The sequence below is a fragment of the Phalacrocorax carbo genome, chromosome 13, assembly GCF_963921805.1.
Source record: "Phalacrocorax carbo chromosome 13, bPhaCar2.1, whole genome shotgun sequence".
Taxonomy (NCBI): domain Eukaryota; kingdom Metazoa; phylum Chordata; class Aves; order Suliformes; family Phalacrocoracidae; genus Phalacrocorax; species Phalacrocorax carbo.
The window spans coordinates 4,938,917-4,955,526 of NC_087525.1; the positions used below are offsets into that span (position 1 = coordinate 4,938,917).

The window sequence follows — 16,610 nt, forward strand, 5'->3', positions numbered from 1 at the left end:
CCAAAGTGCCTATTTCTCTTCATTACAGAGAGACGGGCGTGCAGAATGAGTAGCTCAGATGTAGGTGTCTGCAGTTATTAAGTTAAGCAAGACGAATCCCAGTGTCAGCATCTCCCTTGCCTTTGCTTGGGGGTTTGCTCCTTCTCCTGTAGGACTCCTCGTGGTGTCTTTGGCACAGGGTGACATTCCCGGGAGTCTTAACACTTGCTGGATATTTTCTGCCCAAGATGCGACGTCGCTTCCCGGGGGAGGCGGACTCTGAGGCCGTATTTCTGCAGCAGTCCCACACTCTGGCTTCCTCTTTGCCACAGGATGTATTTTTTTTTTCACATCGATTCAAAAAGCAGGTAGAGTATTGGCATTTCAGGGTGTTGCCTGTCCTTAGCCTCTGTGAGGGTGACTGGAACAAAATCTTGACCGGGTGACTGTTTTCAGTGAAAAAATCCATGTCAGTTATTTCGTCCCTTGCTAATTTTTGGGCTGAGGAGCAAGCCCTTGCTGTTTGCAGGTGTTTCTTGCAGTGTCCTTCCTTTGTCTTGATGAGCAAACAACATCACACATAATTGCATCTCTAAGGGATCTTCAACTAGACATTTCTACCGGATTTATCTTTAATGTCACTGTCGGCTGAGGGACTTTGGGGTGATTCTGCTTTTTCAGTCTGGAGGATGAGACACTGTGGAGTCTGTCTCCGCTCTCTCTCCCCCATCCCTCATCCCTGCTATGGTGAAGCTGCTGTAGTGGTACACACGGGCCACTTAATCCCACAAGAGGAGGGCACTCCGGTTCCCTTGTCACCCACGTCCTCCGTGGTTCCAGCCTCTGGCCACCAACAGAGGTGCAGAGGTTGTTAGCGCAGCAGAGGCGGTGGTTTGAGGGAAGGATCAGGTTGCAGGGGGCAGTTGCCCTTCAGAGCGTGGCCAGCTCAGTTGTTTGCTGCCATCTCTGGCTGGGCAAGGGGAAGAAGCGGGGCTTGGCTGCAAAAATCTGGAGGTGCAAACATCTGGGGAGCTTTGCTCGAAGTTCACATAAACGCTGGGTATAAATTTCCCCCTCGATGGTGGGGCTGTCGCTCTCCATTCCCCTGCTCCATCAGGGACTTTCTCCCGCCTGGTGCCACCAGTGGTGGGTGTTACAGGAGGCAGGGTTTAAGGCTGGCAGTGAATTTCTAGGGGATTGTCAGAGGCCAGGGCTTGCTGACTTTTAAACGGACTCTTACCCACTTCAGCCTTGGTGTTCCTGCTGCTGACAAGCCTTGGCTATGCCGAGGAGAGTGCAAGCGTGGGTGAAGCTTCCAGCAGCTGATATGGAGGGAGCACCACCCCAGCCCTTCAGCAAGACTTTGGTCTATTGAGTTTGAAGAAAAAAGGGGGATCCGTGCCAGTAACTATGGCCTGAAATACTCTGCAAGGGCTACAGTGCAGTGGTGCTGGCTTCTCTAGAGAGGCAATTCATTCCTTGGTGTGGTCTTGGGCTCCATCCATCAGGTTTACGGCAGCATCTCTCACCTCCTTGTGGGGATTGCTCCTAAGTCCTGCTGTCTTCCTCCTGGCAGGCCCTTGCGATGTTCTCCAGTACCCATCACCTTTTCCTCTGCCTGGCATTAGAGGGCAGTCAAAGGAAACCTTCCCTCTCCTCCTGCTCCCCAGGATCCGCAGGTTGCCAGCCAGTGCCTGTACCCACACCAGGAGCCGAGGACTGACCCCAAAGCGGGACCCAGGCGCAGCCTTTGCCTTCCCTTCACCCTCACCACCCTGTTTCAGGTCTCTGACGTTGCCTTCGCTGGTCAAAGCTGCTCACAGTTTTGTGCCTGACATTTGGGAAGCAGCATTAGCAGCGCTGATAAATCCCACGCGCTGATTCTCCCCCGTCCCGCCCTCCGTCTCCCCCAATTGACATCTTTGACTCTTGTCTCCATTTGACAAATCAGGCTACTTGTAATAAGTGATGACATGTATAAATATTGCAGGCATTCGTTTTACGTCTGGATACCATGATAATAAAAGCTATCAGAATGTCTTCCCCCCACCCTTGCACAGCAATTGCTACCAAAGGGTTTTCTCCTCCATCACCAGAGCGGGATGCGGAGAGCGAATTGTGTCTGTGACAGCAAGATTTCCCTCTTGCACTGGGGGAACATGGTTTTGGGCGCTAAAACAGCTTTTTTTTTTTTTTTTAAGGCTAATGCAGCTGCAGCATTGTGAAACTGCACAAGTTACAGATACGTAGCTGGGGGAATCATGCAGGAGCCCTTTTTCTTGCAAAATTCTGGCCTTGGTGTCTGGGGTGGCTACGGCGGGCGGCGGCGGGTGCCATCGCTGGTCAGGGGTGCAGTTTTGACTCGTGGGTGCCATCCCTGTCCCTGACTCGAGCCTGCTCAGTGCTGCGGGAGCCCGCGGCCAGCGCCCGGCCGGGCTCTGCTCCTGCGTCCTCGCTGGCATACTGGCGGCTCTCCTGGGCTGAGGCTGTCAAATTGCAGGGTATTATTTTTAGCCTGGTTTCCTGAGGAAAAGAAGCTTATGCGATTGTACTGTCTGTCAGTGCTTTTCCTCCCACCAGCCTCCTCTTAACAAGTTTTGAACCCCTTGTCAAATTTACCAGAAGGGATAGAGAGCTCCAAGACGTGAAGTTCCTGCACGACTCCCTGTAAATTAGCAGCCGGGGCCACCTTCCCGAAGGAGGGGCTGAGGCTGGGTCGCAGCAGCCAGGGGCAGGAGGAGATGCTGGGGAAGGTGTGAGACAAGAGGCTGGGAACGGCCTCTCCGCTGAAGGCTTAATATCTCAAATGCAGATATTAAGTGCTCATGCCTTAATTAAAGTTAATTTCTGGGAGAGGCATTTCATTACAAAGGTTTCTCTAGCTCAGGCGTGTCCACGCCATCTGCTCAGAGCTGGCGGTGGCAGAGCTCCCAACCCTGCCAGTAGCGGGGACTGGCTGCGAGAATCGGCCGCGCTCAGAAGGACAAGCTCAACAGAAAAACCTCTTTTCTTCCCTCCGGCCTCTTAGTCCAGGTTATTATTGACAGTTTTTTTTTTTTCTTTTTTAAGAGCCAAGAGCGGCTGCTGACAGGAGAAGGTGCAGAGCGTAATCTCCCATGACTTTCCTTAGCATGGGTTCTCTGATGGCTAATAGTGAGGTTGAACAGGCTGTCCTTCGTGGGGCTATCGCCCTCTCCTTTGTCCAGCCATTGATTTTCATTAAACCTGCAGAAACTTAATAGTTTTTGATTTCTACCCTATGTCAAAACTGAACGAAAGTTATTAAATGGTGGCTTGACTGGGATGGATGTGTGTGCACACGCATGCAGGGGCTCCTGTTTCTTAGGAAACTGGTCTTAATGAGAGACAGCTCCTATTAATGCTTGCTTACTTTTTCCATTGGGGTGTTTGCCAGGACTGGAATTTTTATGGGAAATCTTAAATCAAACAATGATGCTAATGAGCTGTAATCAAAAACAGGGAGGGAAGGGACCTGCTTCTTTCTCATCCCACAGCCCTTCCTGAGATTATGAAAGAAGCTCTTCCCTACATCAAGACATCAAGATAAAACCAAGATAGTTTATAAAATTATTTGTTTTTAACCAGAAGATGAGAGTGAAACCTCCAGGATTGGTTAATGGCTGGGGCCTGGCTGGGAATGTTGGAGACAGAGAGGTACAAATCCCAGCTATGAAAGGCTTGAATCTGAGCCATTTGCATCAATGGCCAGTACCCAACATGCCAGGTTATTTGTGCTTTGTGAAGCTCTTCCCCCTTCCCCCCCTTATTTTCTTCTTTCTTCCTTTTTTGGGGGTTTTAATTTTTTTTTTTAACTACTGACAGCTGCACGATGATGCTGAAAAATCTCTGGCCTGGGTAAATAAATTTCTCGTTTGAAATGGGCTTTCTTCCCCTTCTGAGTGAGATCTTGGGTTTGGCAAGTTGACATTCTCTGACTGAAAACCATTTTGTCTCAATTTCTGACCATCCTTACTCGCAGTGAATGGGTTTTGCCCATAAACATGGGAAGTTGCTGGGTAAACCTGAGTAATTCTCCCTTTTAGAGGCCTTTGCTGCTGTTTTTTCCTCCCTCGAAGAGCCACCCGAATTTTGAGGCTTATTGTCACATATTTTGATGTAAAACATAAACCTGGCTCCTGATTTACTCAGGAGAGATCCAAACGTACTCAGAACGAGACCAGGATTCCTTGTGAAATGTTCACCTGCTTAAAGAAGGCTTCAAAAAACCCCCCAAAACCCCTTATTAAGAAGAAAAAAAAAAAAAATGAAAAGCCTTTTTTACCACCTAATGCAGTGGTGGATTTTTGAGTGTGTGAAACTTCAGACAAAAGGGGCAGAACTGCTAATTACGTTACCTAGGGAGGCTTAATAATGTTTGCCCAAAGTATCTTGTAGTGAAAATTCACCAGAGTAAATTCAGTTTAATTTCTGCCACAATCCCTTCGCTTTCTCCCTGCTGCTTTCCAAAGACCCGGTACGTAGGGCTGCCCGCGAGAGGAGAAACTGCGGTTTCAGATTCCTCCGAAGATGATTGTTGCGTTTTGAGAGGGCAAGTGGAGACGTGGGTTTGGAGATGCTGTGTTGCATCATCTCCTGTGCTGGCAGCACCTAAGACTAGCTTATATTGCATTTGTTTCTTGGCGTTTTGTTTTTTGAGGTAGCTATTGATATCTGTGTTCTTGTAAAGCCTTCCTAGAGTGAGTGAGAGGTACTTTAGACTGGCTCAGCTACAGTAAGGACCAGCACTCCCTGAATGAGCAAGCCTTAAATTAATCTGTTTTGGGCCTGGGGAAAAAACCCAGGGGGGTTATTTCCGAGCATCTGTAAAAAGCAAAGCCCAGAAGCCCTTGAGTGGTCTTTGTGGAAAGCACATCGGGCTCATGGAGGAGCCCTGCCATGGGATAAAGAAGTGCCTCTTCAAGCTGCAAGGAGACTCGCTCCTGGTGAAGTGGGCAATGAGGTGCCCACGAACCGGGTGTGCCACCAGAAACTAATTGCAAGCTTAATTGTGCTAGCCCCTCTCCGTGTCCCCGTGTCGCGTTGCGGGGATCTGGCGAGCATGTAGACAATGATGGGCACGGGGCTAGCATCCTTGCCACCCTCCCGATAATTATTGGTGTAAGAGGAACGTGGGGCTGGAAGGATCTCATGGCTCGTTGTCTCCAGTTGCTTGCTGTTGCAGGCAACCGCTCACCGTACCCTTTTTTATAAGCTTTATTGAGCGCTATCTCAATGGCAGGCAGGTTTTTGCTCCTGCTGTTCCCGTGGAGGCTGTCTCAGGCCCTGGCTCATATGATAGTGAATAGTAATTAGGTAGCCTAAATGTGCTGATGAGTGGTTTATACGGGTTCTCTCCAGCCTCACCACAGTACTCAGGATATGATCTCTTGGAGATGTTCTTCATTAGCAGTTAATAGGTTTCTCTCTCTCTCCCCCCACCCCTGGAAATACTTTCAGTTGTAGGTGCCTTTTTATAATTGGGTTGTGTCAGTGGCCCCCCTGCCTGCTGTAGGACAGCTAAACCACACGGGTGGGTCTCCTCGGTTGTCATCTCCACCAAGTTTCCATCCCACACGGGAAGTCCTTGCCCACTGGTCCTTTAAACCTGGCCTTGGATTTTGTACCGTTGAACATCGTCCCATGTCTGTCAGTCTGGTTCTCAAAGTCATCGTTTCCGTCTGAATGATGCCAAAACTCGTTGTTTTGCCTCCTAAGCAGCAAGTTTGATGAGTGTTGGTCTCCCATTGTTAAGGAAGTGTTGAATGTGAGCGGTGACTGAACAGTCTGCTCAGCAAAATCCCTCCAGACTGCCTCCTTTTTTGGTATTATCTATTGTAATCTTATTTTTTGTAGGTAAAGCTTTTCTTTGATTCATAATTCTCATTGTAATGTTTCCCTCCTACAGTTTAACTAATCATTTGATCATGTGGCTTTATATCAAATGCTTTTCTGAAGTCCAGATGGTCAAGCTCTCTCACAAAAGACAAAGATTGGCTTTTGTCTAAAAAAGTGCCGTGATCTCCTAGAAAAATATATTTACCGGGCTCGCCTGGCAGAATCCATCTGCGTGAAATCTGGTTTGCGGTTCACCCGTTTTCTTAGTTTTTTGCCTTTGAGTTGCTTCCCAAGCAGAGATGCTGCTCAGATCAGCCTGAGCAACCTGTGGATGCCTGAATTGCACCCTCCCGCCCCAGTCTTTAAATATTCTCTTTTCTTTAATCTTAGACCCTCTTTCCCTCCCGCTCTTCCTTGTTAGATTACTTTAAAATAATCTGCGGAGTAGGAAGTCTCTGGGAAGCAAGGCAGCGCCACTGAAGCGATTATTTCCACTACAGTAAAGGTTGAAAACCGGTTACAATTATCACTCCTAGTTTTACATGCTAACAGGATTTGCCTTTGGGGGATTAAGCTAACTATTCTGTCGTGCAGGTGAGTGTTTTGTTTTGCTCCTTCCAACCATCCTTTCTCAGGCTGTCAGGGAGTTTGCGGAGGAAGATAAAGGATGCCGTCCGTATCCTGCTTCCCAAAGCCCTAACAACGGCTCGGTGTGTGCGCCCGCACAAGAAATGCTTCCCCTCCGCGGTGGCTCGGGTTGGAGAGATTCATTCTGGGTTGTTTCAAGGTCATCTCAGGTGCATCTTTTTGCTGAGCGCACTGGCACCGCTGAGGAAGTGTGGATCCTTTTAAAATTCTTCTAGGCGATACAGCCGTGAATCAAGGGGCAGTGGGGAAAAATAAACTCGGACATTTCAAGAAAACAGAAATAAGGAGACTCGATCCACTCTGTGCGGTACGAGGGGGGCGAAGCTTTCGGGCTGACGCCGTGCAGATTCTCAGGCAAAGAGTTGCTCTAGCCAGGAATTTTCCACTTCATTTTTCATTTTGACAGAAAATATCAGTGTAATTGGCTTTTTATTTTGGGCAGGACGGCGCTCAGACCATTTCAGTTTGCTCTTGTGACTCGCTGCGAATGGGGCCAGTGTCAGCTCCTGCTCTGCCCACCTCAAAATCCAGGGCTTCACTGAAAGGACTGCATGGCCTTGTTCCAAAAATTGAGGGATGGGGTTGCTGCCTCCAGTCGATACTTCTGTATACAAAGCGGAGTATCCATTGGTGCCGTAAGAGGGTCGGCCCTCGGTAATGGCAAAAAGGCAGCTAATTAGGGCAGCAGACCACCGTGGACAAGCAGCCTTCATAGCCAGGTCTGCTTTGCCAGTGGAGAAGACATCAACAGCTGAATGGCTGTGTTTAATTTACGAGGTGGCAGCTGGGTTCTACTGGCCCAAAATGCGACCAAACCAAGGCCAGACCAGGGTCTTGAAGGGAAGGAGGAAACACAGAGACTGGTAGTGGTTTTCAGGGAGAAACAACTGGTTTTGCTGTAGAAGCATGATCTAAGGCTTTCAACAGTTATGGGAGGAAATCAGGTTGATATAGCCAGTGAGCAGGATGATCAGAGCAGGCCAGGTCTGCAGGACGAGGAGAATGTCAGCAAGACCTCTTGTACAGAAGATGGTCCTGCACTGTACAACTCACATCCATTTCCATGTCTGAATTGTGCAAAATTAGGGCATGTAACTTGTGCATCGCTCTAGGTTTCTTTGAGAAGACAAAGACCCTACAGCCCCTAAAGGGTTGCGTTCTGTGAATGTCCACCCTCATAAGTACAAAACAGCCTTTCTATCATTCCTGTCTGAGTCAGGATTACCTTGAACACCCCTGAATAACCAGCCCTGTTACCCCTTTACAGCTGGTGTAGGAGAAAGGCAGGACCAGAAAGCGGTTTTCTGTTGGCTCTGTGGGGAGGCTGTAGCTTTAGGAGATGATTGGAATGAAACAAATCCCTGGTGAATTAATTGAAAGGGTCAATGTCTGTAGTTAATCAGTTAAAATTGCCTATAGTTATCCAGCTGTGTCTTTCATGTCAGCTAGAAGACGTCTGAGGCAGGGGACATCTAATATGTAGACTTGGTTTGTTTGGTGGCGCTTTTTTTCCCTCCCCTGTGGCAAGTGGTTTTTCAGCGGACACATAGACAAGTATGTTTTTGACATTTATCTGGGTCTATCGAAGATCTGGTTTTGCCTCTGTTCTTCCTTGCTGTTTTTCTCTTTTCTCAATTTGGTGGTGATTGGAATAACTTGACTTAATGACACATTTTCAGCACTGATTTTAGTGGTGACAGTTATTAACGGTTTCATGATAAGAAACAGGTGTTTCAGCATGGTCCATCAGGCAGAAGAAGAACAATGCCTCCCCAATGTCATTGTTCATGATGTATTCAATGACTGCTAGCTTTTTTTAATGAAGATTTTATTCAACCTCATAGGTAGCATTTACTGTTTAGTATGCAGGCTTTGGGCAAGCTAGTGGAGTGGAAAACCTTTTAATTTCTTTTTAATGCAAACATGGATCTTGCAAGACCTTGTCAGGCGATAGGAATGGGCGCAGGCTCTTGCTTACATCTCTCGGCATCACTTGGTGGCCCCCTGCAAGAAAATCCTGGGTACTTCTTAGGGGAGTTGTGGTGCAAGGGACAGGTCGGAGCCCAAAGGGATCAGGGCGATTCTCCTGGCTGCCACTCTTTTGTAATGAGGAGCCACGCCTGGGGTGGTTTGGGCAGAAAACATCATTAGTATAATAGGGGCATTGCAACAGTTCCTGGGTTCTGCTGCCACTTCCCATGCTTTCCCATGAACGGGTGGGTAAGGAGTGATGTTTTCCATATATCAAATACCCTGGGTGGTTTCTTCAGCCAAGGTATGAACATGGATCACTTGATCTCAGTATGATTGTGGGTTTGTCGGTCACTTTTTTTGGCCAAGACCCGTACTCTCCATTTTTGTGAACCCCCTGCTCCTCCTTTGCTGCTGTTTGCAGTCTGCCGTGTGCACTTCATCTCTGATCTCGCAGCAAATAACGCAAAAGGCCTCGGGCTCGCTATAGGCACTGCATAGAGCTTGGCTGCGCCCAGAGAAGGTGGGGGGACAAAGCTTCATCTCTCTCTTTGCATTGCATGTGCTGCAAGATTGACTGGAGGATGCCACAGCTGCTGGCGGTTGGATCCCACCGATGAGCTGTGCAGGGCTCCTGTTCTCTGGCCATGCTCCCGGTGCTCAGAGAGAACGAGGTGAATACGAGGTAGAGTAACCACACTGGCCCCTTCCCATGCCCCGTGCAGGAGATATTTGCAGAGAGAGTGGCTCGCTCTGTGGCTCGCTGGAATTGGCTGTCTGGCCAGCTGGTAGGTGCCAGAGTGGATATTGTTGGGTTTCTCTTGAGGGACAGCTTTCTGTATTCCTCATCTTCCCTGGGAGAAACTCCATAGGAGCTGGAAAGAGGCAGAGCCCTTGTTTCTTGGACCACTGCCTAAGGAATGTGGCAATGGGCATCTTCTCTTCTTCCTCATCCTCTGAGGATGCTGTGGTCCAGCTTTGACTGCAATGTAGGGCTATGCCCACCTGGCCTTGCTGGAGTGGCTCTATGAGCCTTGAAGATGGGACTGGGACACATACAGCCTCTCGTACCTTTATTTTGTACCACAGCCTATAGGTTTGTTCCGCGACCTATTTATTTCTCATTGGTATTTGATTACAGAAAGGGTTGGACCAGTTCAAGGTTCACCACAGGTGCTTGATAGGTCCTCTTGGCCTTCAGCGAGACAGCGCTGCCTCCCACCCCAGTTCTGCTGCTTGGGCTCCCTAGTAAACAAGGAGAAAAGAGATTAATTGGTAATAAATAATGTATTTTGTTCCCACCTAAAGGTTGTTTGATCTCCATAGTCTTCATTCCTCCAGTGACAGGGAGCTCAGTGTTAATAGCTATTTGTCACCCATCGCAGTGCTTAAACAGCCTGAGCAGAGCTGTGCTCAGTTAATAGATCTGTGCCACAGGCAGGGCTTCCCGTTATTACTTTCTTTACAAAAATTTAAGAAAAAAAATTTCTGCTCTCCTGTGGTGACTTTTCACAGCAATTTCTTGAAGTGAAACAATTAAGGAACATTAAACATCCTTTTTCTGGGAAAGCAGCAATCAGGAGAGAAGATACAGTATCCCTCTAAAATCTCCCTGTACACATATACACGCACACAGAGCCCCTTCAAGGCTGAGTAGAATTGGAAGTGATAGTTACCAGTATAATATTTAAATGAGTGTTAATTACCATAAACCGCTTGGATTTTAATGTCTCCTTCTGTACAGTATGTAAATCACGGCTGGAATGGGCTTGTGAGCATGCATTGGGCCTCTGGTGTTGTGGATAAAAGGGCTGGTTTTTTTAGTACTGGGATTTAGCTGCGTGGTTTCCATTCACGTTAATGGGAGCAATGGGGCCAAACGCTGGCCACCACAGGGAAGGTTTCCCCTCTCCCCTTCAGAGGCGGCCCTGCCCCAAGGACAGCTTGTTCTCGCTTTCCCATCCTAGCTCCCTACCTGGAGAGGCTTCCCGAGGAGGATGCTGATTAGGTGCCGAAACGACTTGGGTTTGTATCTAGATGGAGGGATGTCTTGCCATCACCGTGAGGTCGCACCTCTGCATTTTATTGGGTACTAAAGGTTTTTTATGAGGTTTTGGTGTCCAACCGTGAGCGATGTAATTCCGTGGTTCGCTGTTCGCTGGGCAGGGCTGTGCTTGCATCTCCACCCTTCGTCTTCCATCCTCCCTCTGTTCCGCCTGGCCTGCAACCCTGAGCAGAGGGGAAGGGACTTCGCGTGAAGCCACTGGAGATCGGCAGATCTTCAGGCACCTTACGATTGCTCCCCAGCCCCCATCTTGTCCTCCTTCTTTGCCCCCCCTGTGGGGACCTAGTTTGCCTTGCAAAGTGGTCTCATTATAAATGCATCAGCCCCTGCCAGTCTCATACTCACAGCCTTCATTTAGCCCTCCAAGCTCGATTACATCTGAGGATGTCTTGGGGTAATTAAGTAATATTAGAACATTTTCTTTTCTATTTTTTTTCCCCTTCCCTAATGCAGCTTTCAAAGCACAAGCCTCAGTTCTCACCCACTGGAGCCCACTTCTCCGAGCCTCTGAATTCTCCCTAATGTACCTCGCCATGAATGAAGGCTAATTACATTTCTGAAAGATGTCATTAGTGTCATATTCATGCTGGGTTTCAGAGAGCTAGCGTGCAGCAGGGCACACTCCCTTAGGTGTCTTTCAGCTTCACCACGTGCAGTGCCACTGGTGAGGAGCGGGGTTCAGACTGGCCTGGCTTTCTGGACAGCAAAGGCGAGCTCAGCCGGCAAAGCAGGGATGCTTCGGGCTTCGTTGCGAGCAATCTCTTGCTTTGGATGTTTTGCCTCCTTCATCTCCAGAGCTCATCATGGTTTACAAATATAACTAATTAAGCCTCTCAGAGCTCCTGTGAGATAAGTAATTGCTACTCTAATGATTGGCATTATGTCCGCGCTCTTCCTTAAACGTTGGACAGTGCTTTTTGCTATAGAGAAATAAGGAGGTAAATCTTAAGCGTGCAAAACCGTAAGTGATGCTTGTGTCTTATCCGGCCATCCAACCCGCTGGCTGGTGGCCAGAATTCTGCAGCTACTGCCATAGGTACCTTTGGCACATTGCTTTTGAAGCCTACAGCCCACGTTCCTCCCTCTTCTGTCTCTATAAACCCAAATGAGCTCTGCTGACTTCAGCAGAGGCTTCCCCAGAGGGAAGAGAAGCCAGACTTTGTCTATTTGTGTAGCTCTTTGTTTGCATCACCAGTGGGGTGTTGATTCCCAAGGAAACAAAAAGAAAATGTTGGTCACACGTTGGGTTTCTTTCCTCTCACCAGGTAGTTACAAGGACAACGCCCCAGTTTTACACTACCGCTGCTCTCCTGATCAGCCCAGCGTGAGGCGCCCACCCGGCTCCCACAGGTGAGTACTGCTTTCAGGGTATATTAGATGTTCATAAAAAGGAGTCACGTATAATTTAGGGTAAAATTGCCATGAAGGTGGTTGTTCGTGTTGTACGGCGTTGCGTTTTGTTGTCCTGGAGAGATGCATTAGCTCTGTTAGCGGGGCTGGAGTTTGCTGCCACTGGAAGAGGTCAACTATCCCAGGCAGTCCCTATCCCTGTGGAGAGCCTGACGTCCCCCCCTGCCTGCCTGGCTTCCTGGGGCACTGCCATAAGCAGGGTAGGGATGGGGGCACTGCTGCTGTGGCCCAGGCTCACTGCAGATCAAAGAGGGATAGTAAGGGATGCTGCAGGCCTGCACTGTGCGGTACTTGATACTATTTCTACCCATCTTCCACTTCAGTGACCACTTGATTTCATTCTGCTGTATGACCCTAATATTGGATACCTCCTTGACCCTCTGTGGAAGTGAACATTGAAGTCCAGGATATCCCACAAGCTTTCTTTGTTTTTGTTTCCTACCCCCACCCTTGCAAGTAGATTTTTGGCCAAAACAATAAGCAGGGGCCAGGTAGAAGTAAGACCTGGCTTTATATCACGTAAGGATGGATTGCAAAGCTTTCATAAAGACTTACTTTGGGGAAAAAGGAAAACTTGTCAAAGACTGGTTAGAGGCAGCACTTAGGTCGAGCTGCTGCAGTTAATTTAGGTCAAGCTGGGCTCTGTAGCACTGTCTGATTTGTGGCTGTTGGTGGGCAGCTGGCCTTGGAGCGGTTACACCTGGGGCAAATGATGCAGAGCCATCTTCCTTCTTAGGCGTCTCTGCTACATCCTCCTGGCTTTTAGGAAAACCTGGACCTGTGGGGCCTCTGGGTGTTGAGGCAGAGTTGTGCTGGCTCACCTCCTCTCCTCATGTGTCATCTTGGAGGGATTTCCCACCTCTGCATCTGCTGTGGGTGGTTTCTAGCCTTGGGTAAAGGATCCCCTTTGTCTCTCCTCTCTGAACAGGAGTACGGTGCCACCAGGAGCCCTGGTGATCCCAGATGGGGCTGTATGTGGCTGTGCTTTGCAGGGACAGGCAGGCAGACTGGCTTTTCTGTTTAGTGTACTGGTTTGAGATTAAAGGGATTTTGGAAAAAAGGCTGCACTAGCAAAGCTAAGCTGCCCTGGGAAATGTTGCGTGGAGAAGCTAATTGTCCGAGGTGTGGGAATCCCAGGCTTTCCCACAGACTCTGCCTTTCTAGTCTTGGCCAAGCTGCCAGCTGGATCCTGTCTGGAAAAGGAGACGGATGTTAATTGAGAGGCTGTGTTTAATTTTGGGGGCAAAGGTAGGATCTGGGCTGTGAGGCATCCACGGGGGGAACGGCTGTGTGCAGGGATGGACCAGAGCAGCAGCCTGGAGGTGCAGGTCCAGTCTGTGCCCCGAGAAGCAGGGGAGGCTGAAGGGAACCACAGCAGGGAGGAGGTTACTCTGGGGAAAAGCAGTGAGTCACAGGCACAGAATTTAGGGTGGGGAGAAACCGGGGGTGCACCAGTCTGGTAGGTAGGAGAGTCCTGAAACAGTTTGCTACACTGAGATAAGCCCAGGAACCTGCATTCACTCTGGCCCTGGCTGGTCCCACCTGCAATGAGCTGGCAGGGTTTTTACATAGACCCAAACCAACTTTAAAACCTCTATTTTCTGCTTATTGATCGCTGTGTAATTCAAAAGCCATCCTACTGAAGGCAGAGTCCTGGCAGTGCCCAGTAGCAAAGGGATGGGAAGCAGGAGCTGAAACCCTGTAGCTGGTCCAGCTGCTCCTGGCATAATGGTGCCTGTCCAAAGGAGTGCTGTGACTTTACTATGAACACCACACGTTATCTGGCTGTATGAATGAGAGACGAATTTCTGAAAGACTCCTGTAGCCTGTAATCGGCTGCAGGCCAGGGCTGCGTGTGTTCCCATGAGCATCCCATCTGTCCCAGGTCAGGGTACTGCGGCCTCCAGCGGCTGTAGGGGTCCGGGGGGGCCAGCAAGGCTTCACAGCATGAGAGCAAGGACCTCGTCTCTCCATGGTCATCTAAAGTTGTGGCAGGAAAAGTTAAAGATAAACAATAAACTTTTCTGAGCATATTTAGACCACTTGAGATTGCCCATACTCTAATGACACATTCTGCAGATTACAGAACCTAGTAATTACAGCCAATAAGTCCAAAATGTGTAATTACCCTGTAAGCACTTTGAGCTAGAAGGCAGAAATAAACATGGTCATTACTCATGAGGTGACCTATCGCTTTCCCCGTTCGGCATGCAGAATCCAGGAGCGGCAGAAAGTGTAGCTGCTCTCCAGCCTCCATCCTTACAGCTCTGGGTGAGGGGAGGAAGCCAGCTCATATTCCTGCGTCCATTGCCCAGCCAAAACAGCTCCAAAACCAGGTTTCCTTTTCTTGAGAGAGGCGATTCCTGATCAGATTTTCAGATCTGGAGTGGGAGGCTCTTGAGGGGAGGTTGTGTTTTTTTTTTTTTCTTCCTGCTCCTTTGTTTTCCTTCCTAATTAAAGTAGCTCTTTTGTCAGTCCCTGAATTTCTTTCTACCCTCCAGTTTTCCCAGAGAGGCTTCTTAACATTTCCTGCCTCTAATCAATACACAATTTATATGCAATAACTTTGTTCAGAGAGTAGGGAAGCAGCTCTCAGGGTTTCTCCTGTAATTTTAGTGTGCTGTAGCCGCCGACTGAAGGTCAATGCAAGCTTGACTATGACTGATTTTTAGTGTCTTTGGGCAACCCATCAGCAAAATGCAAGCTTTGTAAAACCTCAACTCAATGCAAGCCGTAACGGATAGCACTATGCAACCTGCCAAGCACACCGTGAAGCTGGCTTCCTCGGCAGTGCTGCACACGGCAGAGCTTCCTCTTATGCTCGTGCAACCCTTTTTGGAAGGAAGGGACCCCACGCCTCCATGGGGTATGATAGATATCCGGACAGATGCTATTTTCCCCAATTATATGGCTAGCGGGTGCTTTGATAGCAGGTGAAGCTGGTCCCTGCTCAGTGAGTGAGGAGAAGAGCTCCATTTAGGTGCCCCTAGGGATGGCAAGATAATTCTGCAGAGAGGACCTTGTGCTGGGGAAGCGGGCACCTCGTTTAAGCTGCCTCCCAGCCAGGCTCACGCTCATCTGTCTCCTGTCACTTGAGATCCCACCATCACCTCTTCAGCCTCCCTCCAGCTGCAGCTGTACCAGTATGGCTCCCGGGAAGGGGGCAAAAGGACAGAGCAGAAGGGTCAGGAGAAGATCTTAGCAAGGACCAGAAGAATTCTTCATCCTCGGAGATGAAACTCTGGGAGACAGGTGACATTGTGCTCGTACGTACCCTAACCCTTCCGCAGACGTTGCCTGGGAGGAGCGGCTATGTCCAACGGGAATGGCCAAGGCCACTCCGTGGCATTTTTGGGTGTCCCATGATGTCTCGCAGTGGCAGGATCAGCTGGGGACACTCCGGCTAACACGCTTAACAAGCAGGGAGGCGCAGACTCGCGGCCATTTGGCGTCGTATTAATCACATTTAATGTGTGGGTTGCTTTAGCGTTGATCACTTTAAAATACCCTGTCGGAAAGGTTACCTGTATAATTATAGGTATAAATCTCAGGGACGTTCTTGCCAAAACAAATGGAGTGTCTCACGCTCAGGCCAGGGATGAACCCAAAGAAGCAGTAAAAAGGACTGGTAATGATGGTGCAGGGAATCTGCACCCAGCGCAGGGCTGCGAAGAGCCCAACCTCAGATATAAATGAGGCATTTGTGTACTTGGGAAGAGTTCCTGCAGCTGCCCTGGCTTGTACAAGAGTAGGAACTATTGCTCTCCATGCTCTGGGCTTTAAGAGATGCCCGAGTAGGTAGAGGCGAGGAAGAAGTTTGTTCCCAGGCATGTGGGTGCTGCAGGGGAGGGACGTGGGTGACCTCACCACCTCTGGCACCGACCGGCCCCGCCACCTGCTCCTACTGGTTTCTGGTCATTGATGGCAAAATTGGGAAAGGCTCCAAATCCGCCCCGCCTGCTGCTGACTCCAGCAATATCCGGGCTCATGCCGCAGCCGGAGCTGGCACTGGCTGTGTTTCTCAACAGCGTCTTGAGCACCACCGGCTGCGGTCTTGGGAAGGTGCGGCACAAAGCGCAGCACAGTGCGCAAGCGTGGCCCCAAGGGGCCCAGCTAATGGTGCTGGATCAGGCTCGGATGGTGAGGGGTTGTGAGGTGCCTCCTCCTGAAGGATCTCCGGTGTGGGTGAGGAACCTGAGGATAACCTGTTTATGAAGCAGATCTTGGTTAGTGGCAGAAAGCTTCAGTCTTTTTAGTCACTGGCTGAAAAATGCGTGTTATTTGGGTCTGTTAATGAAGAGAATGGAGTTGGGTCTATCTGCTTGGGTTTTTTTTGACATTTGAGATGCGCAGGCTAGGTGAAAAGTCTTATCAAAGCATCATTAAATTCATATGCGCCCTTAGAAACCTGGCTGTTGGGAACTGCCCGCTGCAGAACCTTGTAAAACCAACCTCGTACCCTTTCTCCTCTTCAAATTACAGGTGTCTCCTGATCAGAGCATGTCTTGGATGGAGATATTATTCACCCTGCTTCACACTTCTTGTCTCCTGAAGGCCACGTTGTCCACCTCCCCCCTTTCTGGAGAGGATGCTAGGTGAGCAGTTGAAAGGAGAGATGCTGATTCGCGTTTGTGGTCTGTGCCTGTGCTCAGCACCCAGAAGGATTAGTCATGGCTCACAC

At 49.3% G+C, this 16,610-nt stretch overlaps 1 long non-coding RNA gene across 1 annotated transcript in view; it reads left to right on the forward strand.

Annotated features, from left to right (window-relative positions):
* LOC135315589 (uncharacterized) overlaps positions 1 to 16,610 on the forward strand; it is a 199,563-nt gene that overhangs the window by 63,730 nt on the left and 119,223 nt on the right. Inside the window, exons 9-10 of the long non-coding RNA XR_010375067.1 lie at positions 11,785 to 11,869; positions 16,412 to 16,524. This is a non-coding gene — a long non-coding RNA (uncharacterized LOC135315589). The remainder of the gene's footprint in view (positions 1 to 11,784; positions 11,870 to 16,411; positions 16,525 to 16,610) is intronic.